Below are 13371 nucleotides of genomic sequence, written 5' to 3'. Positions count from 1 at the left end.
GTGAATCTGTTGCAATATACAACTTACAGGGTATCTGGTGGGTTGCAATGTAGGTTATTTATCTTGAAGAGATGCAGTCACCTATTGCTGTCACAGCTACAGCCCCTGTCCAGAAACCACTCTTCTGTGAAGCCTCTCTCTTGTGCATGACAGCTTTTTTGACCACGTTTCAGGAAGTGCCCCAGTATTGTTGGGACTTTCAGTGAGCCTGACTGAAGGTGACCCAGGCGGTGGATGAGGTTTAAGATGATCTTCCTTGTTAGGTGTAGCATCCCAAGGGATTTGTTCTCTGGCTTGTTTGGGCAACAAAGTTCCAAGAGAAAAGTGCTCTGGAGCACTAGACAGTGCTTCTCTGAGCCCCAGGGTTTAAATCGCTTAACCTCTCTTTGCCTTCATGAATCCTCTTACCGAAAAAAATAGTTATACTGAAGCTTGTGTGATGGCTCTGATGCTAAAATTAGAAATTCATACAATTATATAGGTGGATAGATGGGCACAGCTCTAGAAGTTTTTCAGAACTGTGACAATATTCAAATCTCTTAATATGTGCTGTAAGAGGTGGTGTGTTCACAACTGTAGTGAGAGGCTATATGAAAAGGCATTCATGCACAAGGGTTTGTGTGTCTAGATTAAGACTGTAAGAAATCTCTTGCAAATATTAGGGTAAATAAACTAGAGGAGGGAGCCCACACTGTGAGTGTGCGCCCTCAAAAGAGATGAGGAAGTGAAATAAGCTGTAGCAGTGTGAGTTGTGCCAGCCTCTGCTGACCTTTAGGAGTTGTCTCCTGTACCAGCCTATCTCCGTGTGCTGCATAAGCAATAGAGGGTCCCAGCTGTTGTGAGTTTTAAATCACACCCGGATGAGATGGCCAAGGTAGATCATTGGAGTATTCCCTCAGTGTCCAGTGTTACAAGAAGATTATTTGGGAGAGCTCTAGATAAAAAGAGGCCACAAACTGGGTGAAGAAGGCTGCCTTTATATTCATGAAGTAAGGGAAAGACTGGTGGGTAGCTGGAGTAGGGAGGAAAAGCAGGAAGAAAGTTTTCTGTTTTCTTTTTTCCCCCTACCTCTTTTCCTCCTTCCTCAACAGACTGAGACACTCTCTGAAAGAAAAGTTGTTCTTGAAAAGGGGGAGCAAAACGTTCTCTGTCAGAATGGGAATTGGCCAGCAGTATTCAGCACAGAATACTTCTGTTTTGTCTAACTCCTCAGTGTTTTTGAGTTACCCTGTGAAGCAGCTTGGGCTCGTTTTTGGAATGTGCAGCAGGGCAAGGGGAAGCAAGGGTGGATACAGCTGGCAGAATAAAGCTGGAGAGGAGGTTCCCAGGACAGCACGGTGTTGTGTTTTTCTTGGCTGTGTACAAGTCCAAGAGAAGTTGCTTGGACTCTCTTGTCCAAGAGCGGGGGCTCTGAAATAGCAGTAAGGTGTGTTGTGCCGTTTCTCTGAAATACCATCAACTCTCGCAGAGCAACCCAGAATCAGGAGCTCAGACCAGCAGTCAGATCAGGACATTGACTCTTTTGGCTTTTTAAGCCTCCTTGTAAGAAAGCATCCCTTTTCTCGTCTGATCTTTCCGAGCCCCCCGACAGCAAGAGGAATGGCTGCTCAGTGGATTGCCTTTTCAGATCAGTGACACAGGAATTCGCAGCGTTATCCACGCCGTGCGGTCCTAAGGATCCCCGAACGAGGCCGTAGGATGCAAGTGTGAGATTATACACTGGCTGATTGTAGAGATTGTATTAATAACTCTTTGTTGTGTAGTGCGTAGATGTTGGCCTGTGTGGAAAGAGAGCTAAAGGGCTGTAACCAGGCTCTGGTACTTGCTCTGTGACATTCAGCAATTCAATGGCTGCTGTTGTCTTTATCTGCTTGCAATGCCCCTTGGAGCACTCAGCCCGTGCAACAAACAGCATTGCTGACGCCACTCCGTTTACTTGTTTGCTGTGAATATTTAGGTGTCAAAAAATCTAAGGAAGGATCTAGGATGTTTCTTTATGCTCTTTATAGAGAAATCACGGAATGCTGTCTGGGAAACCCCCGTTTGCTCTGCGCACCATCCCTCCCAAGCAGCGTCACAGAGCATTGCCAGTTCCTGTGAGGTTCTCTGCTTCGTGACTAGAGAACTTTATTTAGCAGGACAAACAGTGCAGCTATTTCAATTGGGAGACTTTCTTAAGAGTAAAAATAATAAGAATAGTAATGAAAGAAGCTAATTAGATGTATAATATCCAAGGTCGCATCCTTGGATAACTTTATTAACGCTTTCCTGCATGGCTTTGCATGGGTTCTCATAAATGAAGTCTAATATGCTGCCAAAACCAAACTCCTACATGCATTTCATTCTACCAGGACTTGAATAATCGTTTTATGAATCAATTTTGGGAGACCTGAGCACTCTTTATGCTTCGTAGTTTCTCCTGACTTCACCTTTCGAGGGCTGTGCACAGTGACTGCAGCATGGGGGTGTGTGTATGATGTGTATAATGGCTTGGCAAGTCTCCACAGTTGTGGAATTTACAATCATCGCTGTGCGTGTAATGCTCGGAACAGCTTATTTATTTATTTATTTATGATGGATGATGAATTAGGCCATCTGTCTCTTAACGTCTTCTGACCCTTCCCCTTGCTTTCCCCTGTTCTGATATGTTGGCACTCTCACACAGTCAATCAAGGTCAAGGTCTGGAGCTTGGGTCTGTGACCTTCACTGCTGAGGCCATGATGGCTCAGTCCAGAATTTCTTAAGGTAATTATTCCAGAATGTTGTACACCCACAGGTCTGAGATGACACGTAAGGAGAGGGGATTTGTTTGTGGCAGTATTAAGAATGCGATTGTACTAACTTACTTTGTACACCTAGCTCAAAACCTGCATGGAGCACTTCCTGTTGGGTACCAAAAATGACAGAGGACACTGGAAATCAAATGAATTGAACACAGGTCTGAAAATGATAAATGCAGACAAACTTGGGCATTACTGAGACAGATGTAAGTTTGATGAAACAGAACTGGAAAGTCAAACTTGATCTGGCTTTTTGCCACTTGCCTGAAATAAAAGCATAAGATGGCAGCAGAAGTAGCGGCAGCCAACTAGATAGATTTATCCCTATAAAACAACATGGTGTTAGTAACCAAAGAACTTTGATCCACACCTTTGAGATTAATGGGAATTTTTCCACTGAGTTTACTGGCCTTTGGATTAAGTGCACAGGTGTAAAAGATTTTTCATAATGGCCTGCAGAGGTAGAGATCTGTGCAAACACTTGCGGAATCTTTGGGAAGCATTTTTGTAAACAGCTAGATCTTCAGTATGAACGTAAGACTGGAAGACATTTATTGCTGCTGGCAATATATGAGTGACTTTGCAGCACTGCAGGGAAGGGGCTTTAGTAGTATTGCCAATGGTGTTATAAAACCAAGTACAAAACAAAACAAAAAAAAGAAAGTGAGACTATGTGGAAATCAAGTTTGTTTATTTTTCTTAGTAGAAAGCATTAGGTTCTTTTTACTTGCTGCCTCCTCTTGGCCTTTGAAGTGAGCTATACTTTAAAGCTGCTGTCTGTTCCTAGGAAGGCTAGGAGCTTCTTTTTAACTGAAAGCTCAAATTCTCATGCAGTAGTATGACTGCATCACATACGGCTAAAAGACAGCACAGAATTTCATGAGGTTTGCATTAACATGGTGGAAAGAGATAATACTGAGCTAGAGAAGGAAATAACGGAGCAAGATTTAATGGCATTGACCAGCAACAAGGAACAAGGAAAAATTCTTGCATATAGGAAGTATTCAAAGCACAACAGCTGATGACAGATTAGTCATAGGATGTCTGGAGAAAGGTGCCTCTCGTGATACTACAACAGGACCAATTCTTACAAGGCAAATTTATGAACAGTGCTATGTAAATTCTTTGCACAGTATTTCTTAGGCCAACAGTGTCAAGGGGTGGTTATTTTCCAGCTCTTTTTTCCTCTGGCTAATTTCAAACGTGTGTTTTTGCACATGCTCTGGCTGCAATGCTTAAAGGCTTGCCTTGTGGGCCCAGGCCGGTCATCTTTGGAGGTGAGGCAGCTGAAGAGATTGATGTTACAGGATGATGATTTCAAATCAAAATATCTGCTCTCACCCCTTGAGAAGAGGCCACCCTCCTTCAAGGACTGGAGGCTGCCTAGGCTCAACTACTAGGCTCCCCACCTACAACAGCCTACCAACAGATGAGATTGCTGCTGTGTGATGAGCCCCTGCCTACGCTGCACCAAAAGGTTGGCTTTGGAGTAGTCACAGGCATGGGGTTCCCTGCGTCTGCCCATGTCTGCACACCATGCTGCTGCACACTGGGTCTGATGCCCCCCACGTGCAATCCAAAAGATACATTCACAGGCACTTGCAGACCCACAGTATAGAGGATGAGCAGATCTACTGCGGGGGCAACCTTAGGCTCCTGTCAGAGGTGGCACTGACATAGCCTCCGTTTTCCTGCTGAGGTTTAACTTAAAAAGCTCTCAGGTGTCTACATGACTTCTCATTGCGCAGTAACCTAGAGGAAGAACAAAACGAACGGCCTGCATGTAAACTCAGCGGGAGGAAAAGGGCCGTGGTGGGTAGGGAGGGGAAGACTAACAAAGTTTCATGAAAATGTTTTCCTGATTTTTCTTCTTAGTCTTAAAGCATTTATGAATCTTTGAGGTTGGGCAACTTTTGATCAGTTCTTAGCGTATACCATGGCACAGAGGATCTCTGTTTTCAACGACGGAGACAGGCTTATGAGTTGATATGAAAATCAAACATTCCCCACATCGTTGTTATAATAGTTCCTCTGTCTTAATAATCCCTGGAAGACTGAAGCAGAAAATAGGTTGCTCCTTGTAGAAAAGTTGGGAACCATAAAATTCAGATTACTTTGAGACTTCTATCCCTCTGACTGGGCCAACTGGCAGAAAATTAGATAACATCAAAGGATCACTGCAAAGGGGCTTATTTAATTTTGAGCTTTATTGGAAGTTGTCATATATGGTTGTAATACTAACAGCTGCTTTCATGTCACTTTACCGCAAAAGAGAGCTGCATTATGCCTGGATAAGGACATAAAAGCTGAAAGTGAGCTGTGATAATGGAAATGTAAGTTGAACTTATTCTGTGATATATGATCACTTAATTCCACTGTCTGTACTACACGTGTTAAAGGCTCAAAAGCGCAGGAGTTTGATTTAATTTTTTTTTTTTTTTGGTAATACTGTTACAAGGAATTAAACAAATTCTTGAACTAAAACAAATTAGCTTGCTTAAAACCATTAAACCATTCAGATGAAACATTTATGCAAATAACAAAGAATTAGAAACATACCTATCTCCTAACAAAGAATTAGAAAAACAGTAAAACATCTATTTTCTGTGTGGGTGTTTTTTTTTTTTTTTTTTTCTTATAAGGCCTTGAAAACATCTATGTTGTCTTTGAGTTTTGTCTGTGCTAATGTGGGATTTAGGGAAAATACAACCCTTTTTGGAGAACAGAGGTGTGATTACTCAGAAATAGGAGACCCAGCTGCAAGCTAAAACATACCTGTTCCAAAGACCTTTGCAATGAGGGGTTCATCCTGCTGCATGAGCTATTCCCTCTATTTGTTTCATCTTTCAGTGAAATAGAGGTGTAAAAAGTAGTGAGGTGTGGTTTTCATAAATAATTGAAATATGTCTTAGAACCAGTCAATTCTGAGTTAGGTTCTTCCCAATAACTAGCTATAGTTTTCCTGTTTGAGTCCACGATGGTGTGAAGACTTGAATAATAATTTTTATGATATTTCCCATATTAATTATCTTTTGCAGCTTTGATCTACAGCTGTTTATTGATCACCAGAAAATTGTATGGCAATATTTTAGTAATTACATAAAAGTATGTAAGACAGTAAGACTCTTTCCACAGAATCAGAAGTGGACGTGAGGTGAAGAATCACAAAATGACGTCTGGAAAAGCCAAGAGCTCAGTGTTTAACGGGACCCTCAACGCCTCTGTAATTTCTACCCACCGATCAGGATCATACGGTTTGGGGAAGGGACCCCAAGGAGGAAAAGTAAATGCAACCACAAATCAGGAAGTTGCAGGCAAACATGTATTAGTTTTGTTGCTAAGGTCTACTTCAGTTTGGCTTGCTGGCCCTCTGTCTCCCGTGATGCCAATCCTTACCCTGAAACTGCTGGATACCTTGAGAGCATTTGGAAAGCAGAGAGAGAAAGTATGTCTCTAATGAAGCTGCAAGATTCAAGGCACAGTGCATTTCTGAAGGATTGTCAGGGGCCTTGGGCGTGCAGTGAGATACAAGGCTGTAGGCCAAGCCCTTTCTACCCCTATCAGTGCAATAATCCAAATCCAGATAATCCCAAGTGTGCTGTTTTATCCACCTAATTGTAGAATTTGCACAGAAAGAGACTAAGAAATCAGAAATAAAACTCTGTAGGGTATATCAATAACTGTTCTGAAATTTTGACTTTTTTCCAAACTTTCATATACTCTTCACAACCTAAAAGGTCAGCTCTTTTGAAATTACTTTTAAAGCCAGGTAAGACTTGCCTCTACAGTAAGATTTTAATAGTATCTGTGATCCATAAATCATGTTAGTTGATGGGAACCTTAATGGGGGTATTCATGGGAAGGCTTATGGCTTTGGGAGTTAGATGTTTTGCTTGTTTCAATCTTCTTTCCCTTCCAAAATCCGCAACTGCTATTTCCATAATAGCATGAGCAACTACACCCTGCTGAAAATGTTTTTGTAGATGACCTTGAATAGTTTTAAGGCTAATTGCTTACTGTTTCTTTGAGTCATGCATTTATAGCAGCAGAAGTCTTGTCTTGTAGCCCTTGAGCTGGGTTTATGACAGAGGAAAAGATCACTCGCTTTATGGCTAGTCTGTCAGAAAAACTATCTGGGAGAGGTGGGAGGGAATGGGTGGGAAATACGGGTTGAGAAAAGCCTAAGGAGAGGAGAGCCAGCTGGATAGTGTGTTTATAATGAAGTTGTAGACCAGCCCATCCCTTGCCCTTGCACATAGGACGGATGGCTCTCTTTTCAGTATGAAGGTTTCTACTGAAATTCTTTTGGGATGTTCAATGAAAAAGCAACTTCTCCTGACTGTACTGTATAATCTATTACGTGAAAAGAGACAGAGCTGAAACAGCCTGTCCAGTGGGAACAGTTTTGTGTTATCCTTCCAGCAGGGGTTTATATGTGTGTGCTGAAAACTACAATATTAAATTCTCCAGCATGGAAATTCTGTGGGAGGATTATCGGTCTTAGGTTTCCTGCGTGTATTGCAATCCATGCCTCCTGTTGGCACAGGACTTCTCTGGAGCTTCCACTGCAAAAGTTTTGAAACTCGAACGCCTGAAATTAGGAAATCTGAGCTCTCTGCTGAGGAGTAACAGAAAAGAATGTTTTCTCTGTTTTACCCATCCTGTACGCCAATACCTATTTAAAAAAAAAAAAAAAGTTTCTCTCGCTTCCCTCAAGAAATTTGTTTTAAGTTCTCCAGCTTAAACAAGCTGGTAGCATTGCTCTCAGTGAGTAAAACTGATCAGTTTTCTAAGCTGGCCAGACATAAACCTTGGAAACAAAAGACTCAAGTTTCTCTTTTTACAGATTTGCACATAAAATATGAATATAGAATACTGAGGTATTTCAGATGCTGAGGGTATTAGTTCGGTCTCCTGAGCTGGATCAAGGGTGGTTATCTACAAATGGAGCAGAGGCAACTTCAAGGCTGCTACCTCCTGGAAGTGAGCTTCGGTTGTTGCTGGCTGTTGCCGCTGGCTGTTGCCGCTTGTTTTTTGTTGGGTACAGCTCAGTGTATTCAAGGTCAGTCCTTCCCATCCTCTCAGTGCGCGTGTGTAGATGTGAGTACTTGCATCTGATTCCTTGGGACTGAAATCCCATTGTAGCGCTGAGACCTGTCCAAGGGACAGCAAATGCCCGTTCTTAAAATAGATACACCAGATGTTTAGTGCAGTGTGATTATTAGGTCAAGCTTATATTTCTTTAGGTTTTATGCAGCAGTCTGGATAGTGCTGTTTTTTAATCATGTGGTCATCTAATGAGCACACCAAATGCTGCAGTGATAGAAGGCAGTTGTTTGTGAACCCATGGGATGTATCACTACCACGTGCCGAGGGCTTTCTGCTGGCCTGATCCTGTGAGATGTTCATCACAGTCCAAAAATAAAACTTGTTCACAATGTGATGTATGGAATAGTCTTACAGAGGAAGGGAAGGGCTTTATTGCTTGTATCACTTGATGTTGGGACTGCGTGAAAACTGGAAAATATTACACTGTAGTAGTAGCTGTTCAAATCACCACTGGGGCTGCCAGTGGTGATTACAAAGCTTTGTAATCCATTATAAAACTCTATTTCATTCTTCCATTAGCTTTTCTTGGGAGAAGTGCTTTCTTCTAGTGAGCATCAGGTAGTCTTTGAAGGGTAAAGAGACTGTTTCTGAAAAACAGTTGCTCGCGTTTCTGCCTGATTCTCATGGCCTGCATTAGATTATATTAATAAACAAATGATTGTAATAAACGAGTGAAATTCCATAATGTGGCTCCACAGACCCAGCATTTCTCTGAAGGCAGTTTGAACTACAGCTATCTCTCTTCAGCCTTCCTTTGCTGAGGCTACAATGTTCATGCAATAAAACAATTGGTCACACGTAATTATTGAGGTTATTCACAATAGCATATGAAGGACCCAAGAAACAAATGTTTTGAAATGGCTAATCAGTTGTTACAAATTTAATCAAGCTCATGCCAGAACATCCTACCAATATGCTTTTTACCAAAGCTGAATGTATAGTTAACATCCTTTCCCCAATCAAGCCTCTGTGAAGCTCTGGCTTCAACCATATAACATAAATATTACCTGCATCCAATTACAATATCCAATTTTTGTTGCTTACACAGGAGTTTTGTATCTCTGAACTTTGCTCTTGGAAAGTTACATTTGGACGTGGATGGATGACACGTGTTGTTTGGAGTGACACACACAAATCCCCATGCACCAGAATGAAAATTCAGCCCTAATCTTCAAAGGGAAATGAGGGCTAAATGAATATGTCATGTGTATCCAATTTCTCCACTGATCATCCAGAGAAAATAAATCACAATGGATGTCCTTCCACTACTTTTTCTTTGTTTAAAGAGCTGGAAGGAGCAGTATGTTAAAGTTGCACTAAGATTCTCCAGGGAATACTAAAGTAAGTTAATATTTGTTGATTAAAATGTTTTGACCCCTATAAAGGCCACCAGATAGGCTTAGTTTGTCATGGCAGCACTCCAGTTTCTTGTTTCTATGATACTACAAGAATTAGAGGGCAAAACTGGAGGAGCACGTCTCAACTAAACTAATGCATAATTTCATCCATTTCTAATAAATCCTTTTTCTAGGATTGCAGTCTGAGATATGTTTCCTGTGCATCTGTCTCAGCTATTATCCGGATGTACGAGGATCGCCTATCATTTTTCCATTATACATCACAAAAGACAAAGGTGATTCATGGAAGAGAAATAAAAAAAATAGTGAAAAGGCACTGCAAAAATGGCTGAATTCATGAGAAGATTCTAAATGCCGCCAACTGGAGGTAGGTAACCAAATCTCATTTATTTTCAATGAGAATGAGATAGCTTACAGTCCCTCATCTCTTTGAGATGTTCCCCTATAGCCTAAAGCAATTTAATTTGGAAAGAATTGTTGGAAGAAATTTGATAGGTGTTTAAAATGAGTAGCATAAAAAGCATGCTGTCACAGCAAAGGCAATGGTCTGAGACTCAGAACCTGCTCTAAAATTAATTGAAATCAATTAGAAAGACTTCCGTTTACTTAAATAAGCTTTGGATGAGCCCTGGGGAGAGCGAGGTTCAATACTCAGTTTTACCACAAATTTTCTGAAAGGCTCAGGGCAAGTAACTCAGGACCGTATGCGTAATGGGGCATGGATATCGTAATGGGATTGCCCAAAAGGGAAGACGGCACGAAAGCACCTTGAGAACGTTGGAGCTGAGCTGCTTGGAGCAGGTACTGTGTCAGCCTGTCTGCTTCCTCACCGCCGTGTACTTCAGGGCTCTCTTCCCAAATGGGGTTACCAGGTGCTAATGCAAAACAAATAATAACTCGTGGCACTTGTAGTCATAGGATGCTTTTAAGAAAATTTAATAACGTTTTAAAAATGAGGATTAGGCACTTAGTATAAGAACAGCATCTGCAGTCAGACTAGCTTGGATAAAATGTCAGGGGCCATCAATCCTCATGTTTCAGAGCATTAACTTACCACCAGCTGGAATAATGAAGCAGATACCTCAGCAGAACAATATGTTACTGTTCGGCAATTTACAGTATCGTTTACGAAGCACTGTCCTGAAGCCATACCTTTCTGTGGATGCTCCCCTAGAAAGGGAGTCTAGCCTCACTGCTGGGGGAGTAGCTGAGATCTCCATAACGCATTGAAATGGGGACATTTCCCTGCTGTGATGGAGGCCTCTGGCGACTGCTGCATCCTCAGACCTGCTGGGCTGGGTTCCCTTGGTTGCCCTGATCCCTCATAGGCTCTAGCAATGTTTTTGATGTTGTTACTTTACTTTCAAGGTACAGGAGCTGGCTAGTGTCCTGTGGGTTGGAGCCTGAGTGTTCCCACATCTTGCTGGGGTCATCTGCTGGGGCTACCTGCCTGTCTGTGCTGAACTGCAGATCAGAGAAGTCTTTTGCATGCTTCCAGGGTGGATGGTGTGTTCCTGCTGCAATGCTTCACTGCTGCTTAGGCACGGGCTTTGTGGTGAAGGCCAAATGCCTCTTGAGACTCTGAGGTTCACCACTTACAAATTGCCCCAGCTTTGCTGTGAGGTACCCAGGAGACTCCATCCTGGAAGCCCAGCCAGTCTCTGGCTCCATTCACCCATCACCTCCCAGATTCTGCCCTGTTTTAGCCTCTCTTGCCTCCTCTCCAGGGCTTCTGGTCCCACTTCCCTGCTTCTGCACTCTAGGCAATAGAGTACAAAAAGTACACCTTTCCACTGCCTGCCTCCTTCCTTCCACTTCAGACCCCCAGCACAGATGTTGCTGCGCACAAGCTGGAGATGTGCTGATACTGTCTGTGCTTTATTCAGTAGCAACAGTCTCAATTTGGGAAGCCAGGATGAGGGTTGTTCACCTTGGGCTGAACACACTGAGCACTTAGCTGGTCACCACCAGCTAAGTCACTGATGGCTCAGCCAAGTCAAATATGTAAAAGGTTGGAGACTGTTCAGGTGATTAAGATAAACTTTATTAGATAACACTGATAGGGCAGGAAAATTACCAGGAAAAAAAGAAGTTAAGGACATACAATACAACTTTCAGTCACAGAGGACAGGAAGAAGCCGCCCTCAGTTCCTGCAGGTTTTTGGATCTCTTAATTGAAGAGGAGTTTGTTGCTAGGTGAAGGTGGACTGACACTTTCCTGGATTGCCTTGAGGCTGACTAGCGTGGCTGGTGCCAGCATACTTCAGCTTATCTGGATTGACTTCCCAGCCCTGAGAGTTCCTGCAGCCCTACATACTTAAATTAATCAAAGTTCAATCAAAAGTTAATTAGGGCTTTTGGCTTTCCCTGCCTACATCAAGAACAGAGCAAGCAGAGATTTCTTGGAAAACATGGTCTAGGAGGGGATTAATGTATACTATTATACTGTAATGTTTAATAGACAGTTTGAATACTATGCTCTATGCCAATGAGGCAAAATTTCTAGGGAGCTTATTGCCTAACTCTGTGTCTGGTTACGACTACATTGAACCTTGGGGAGCCAGGCCAGAAAATGGATTAAGAATGATTACGCTTCCTTACCTCATTCCCAACTTCCTGGGATACATGATGCCTGCAGCTGTGGCTGCTGCAGCCAGCATTAGATGGGCAGTCTTAGTTCATGCTGCCTACAAAACCCATGCCTTTTGCCCACTGGGCCTTCTAGGAAGGATCCTTGGCTGACTTGTCAGCTTGGTGTTGATGCAAAGGCAAATAATATATATAATATCAACCATGCTGGATAAACTTTTCTGACCCATTCCTACTGAATAGGGCTGTATACTTGGTTCCATGTTAAGGGACTTGCTTTTTTCTTTCATTGCTTCATCCCTTCCATAATATGGCCACTTTGCACGGAACAACAAATACAGGCTAAGTTCTCCTGCCCTTTTCATGTCTCTCCTCCATAGTATGAAACTTCTCAGATTTCTTAATGAACAGTTTGGAAAGCTGTTTTTCACAGTGTGAAGCAAGCAATATACTCTCCTGTAATTGTGTTTTAGGAAGGCATAGTCATTTCTGCTGGGACTTCCCAAAAGGTCAGCTGGAAGTAGATAGTGTAGCCAAAGAACGGCTTGTGTTCATTGGCCAAACCAAAAATTAAGCTCCACTTTGTTTTAGCTTGACCTAAAAAACAACTATTAGAATAAGAATATTAGAACTATCAGAATATTAGATGAATTGAAATAAGTTATTTTAAACTTGGATATTCGTTCAGAAGGGGGGAGAGAGAGAGAGAGAAAGAAATAACCAACAAACCAGCCAATCTCTGGTCCTGTGGTTAGTTTCACCAGAAGTCAGTCCTAGCAAGCAGGGACATACATATGAATTGAATTCCTGCTGCTTTGCCTTTCACGTATGTTTATCGCTAAAGTAGCTTCAACAGACAAAAGGAGACCAGTCCTAGAAACCCAATAGGCTGGTAATTAGGGTGCTTTCCAGAAAGATGGGGGTCTTCAGTTCAAATCCATGCTCTGAATAGGCAGATAAGGAGTTTGAACTTCCCTGACGCTTCTCTTTTATTATAAAGAACCTGTTTTAGTTACTTACAATTTTGCCATAGCAGAACTACTCAAGATAAATTCTTCTCCTTCTGGGTTTCTCTCTGCTGTTGGTTTTTTGTTTAAATCGTTGTGATCCTGAGCACTTTCCTTGCTTCTCTTGAGCATGTCATCTCCCTTGCAATGTCTGTGACCCTGCTTAAAGTTTTAATGTCTCTTTTGAAATTGAGAGGGTAAGAATAAAACTGATTTTTGGAAAAACGAACAGTTTCGGTCTTCCAGAAACGTTACCTTGCTTGTGGGCTGAGTTCAGCATGAACTGATTGATAAGTTTGCCTGAGGCTTGTTTTATTTTGTTTTTTGACAATTAATCTGCTTACTGGAAAACCTGTTTGAAATGTAGACAGCATGTCAAGTTCTGTAGATTAAAAAAAAGAAATAGCGTAAAGAGGAAAAAAATGAAGAAGAAAGTTGCAATTTTAAAAGTGCTGTTTTTTCTTTTTTTTATAACAGCTCCTCCTGCAGATGTGAAATAAAAAAAAAAGTGTTGTAACTACAACCTA

This window comes from Rhea pennata, chromosome 7 (genome assembly GCF_028389875.1).
Source record: "Rhea pennata isolate bPtePen1 chromosome 7, bPtePen1.pri, whole genome shotgun sequence".
Taxonomy (NCBI): domain Eukaryota; kingdom Metazoa; phylum Chordata; class Aves; order Rheiformes; family Rheidae; genus Rhea; species Rhea pennata.
Note: the sequence above shows the minus strand (reverse complement) of the source record.